This window comes from Limulus polyphemus, unplaced genomic scaffold (assembly GCF_000517525.1).
Source record: "Limulus polyphemus unplaced genomic scaffold, Limulus_polyphemus-2.1.2 Scaffold6450, whole genome shotgun sequence".
Taxonomy (NCBI): Eukaryota; Metazoa; Arthropoda; class Merostomata; order Xiphosura; family Limulidae; genus Limulus; species Limulus polyphemus.
The window spans coordinates 45186-47123 of record NW_013672060.1 but is presented as its reverse complement, the minus strand read 5'-3'; the positions used below and the strand labels follow the sequence as shown (position 1 = coordinate 47123).

General features: G+C 32.7%; 1 protein-coding gene across 1 annotated transcript in view; it reads left to right on the top strand.

Moving 5' to 3' along the window:
• Positions 1 to 232: 232 nt before the first annotated feature.
• Positions 233 to 1938, top strand: part of LOC106473734 (methyl-CpG-binding domain protein 4-like) — a 46849-nt gene continuing 45143 nt past the window's right edge. The window contains exon 1 of the mRNA XM_022402126.1: positions 233 to 265. The gene's annotated coding sequence lies outside the window, so the exon portion shown is untranslated. The remainder of the gene's footprint in view (positions 266 to 1938) is intronic.

The window sequence follows — 1938 nt, the reverse complement described above, 5'->3', positions numbered from 1 at the left end:
ATCTTTTTTATAACTTTTAATTATATTATAAGCCGAAGTATTCAAATTTCAATATAACTATAAATTTTTTATCAGTTGTAAATAGTAGGTACCTGTAGGGCTCAAACTGAATATCACTACCAGTACAACTACCAGACCCATTCGCCCGGTAATTCGAGCCCAGGATATGTGATATTTTTTCAAGTATGTAACTATAGTAAATTTATATAGGCTTAGACAATTTGTGATGTGCTGCAACAACTTTGGAAAAACATGGAACAAAAATGTGGGATTTATTAGCTTGTTACATGGAATAGTCATTTATTCGAAACACTGCCATTTTGGGCTTATGTCTTCACGCTGTGAAGACATAAGCCCAAAGAATTGAAATGGTACTAGTGATTCCTTACTAAGTTACTTTAGTGTTCATAAAGTTTGGTGTAAAAAAACAGCAACTAGTCTTCTTAAACTTAAGTTTAATTAAAGGTAAAGTCTAATACAACAATCAAATCTGACTGTCATCTACATTCAACTTAGTTAAGTTACAGTCAATTGTGTGGAATAAGATTCTGTATTGTTTTTGGGGTTAAGAATGACTATAACTAGTATAACGTAAGCTTAACACCTTTCAGTGTTGAGCTGTGATTTGCACTTATGCATCTGTCTTAACACTAAGACTGTTAGCAATTTGACTTGAGGTAGGTAAAAATCAAATTGTCAGACCTCAATGTCTAAATGTCAGTGGTTCTCACACTGTGAGGCACCCCTTTTTTGGGGAGGACTGGTAAATGTTTTGTCATTCCTGTTTTGTTTTTTAAAGCTAAGTATCATTGTCATCATAGGCTGTATTGAACATATGGGGGAGGGGAAGTGCACAACCTCAGAAAAATACTGGTCCAAGTGATAGACTATGATACACTTACTTTAATACTGAACAAAATGCTTGAAATTCACTATTCAACAAGTTCATTCATTCTGTTTGAAAATGTGTGATATGCCTATTAATGTTATTGTTAAGTTAAGTGATTGAAAATTAATAAAATACTTGAATACAAAATGTTGACTTTCTTTCTCTAGTATAGTTTATTTGCATGGGGAGTGAGGATAACTATCCCATTCTTTTTTTTTTCCTCTGATTTATATTAATGACAGTTTGCATTGAATTAGTTAACATAACATTTTGGGATAACATGGAACCTATTGGTCCATTTTGGCTGTTCCATCCTCTAAACTAAATTAAAATAATTAAAAACAAAATCTTAAAGCCAGCCCTTGTTATTCATATACTTATCAAGATTTTTCTTAAACTTGCTTAAATTTACTGCCTCTACAACATCCAAAGGCCAACCACCCTGTTAGAAAAATGAAACTATCTTAGCTGATGATGATCCCTACCTTGCCAAAACATTTTTTGTCCCCTAGTCCTACTATTTTCACTGTTAAATATGAAATAAGATGATGCATCAACACGTATCACTTTACAATCTTAAACATCTCAATCAGATCCCCCTCCCTAACTCTTCTTTTTTCAAGAGAAAACCATTTGAGAGATTTCAGCCTCTTCTCGTATGACAACCCTTCCTTTCTAGTAACCCTTCTCTGAACCCTTTCCAACAATTCAATGTCTTTCCTAAAGTAAGGAGTCCAAGACTGAACACAATATTCCAAATGTGGCCTAACAAGTGACTTATACAATGAAATTATAAACTCTTTAGAGTTATATTCAGTATTTCAGTAGATACAACCTAAAATCATATTTGCCCTACCACTAGCAATAACACACTGCTTGGATGGCTTCAGAGACTGATTGACTATTACACCAAGATATCTTTTTTTTTTCATAACACTGTTAAGGTTATTCCCATTTAAATTATACTCATAATTCAAATTATGATAACCCACATGCATTATTTTGCATTTATTATAATAAATACCCATCTACCATTTATTTGCCCAACT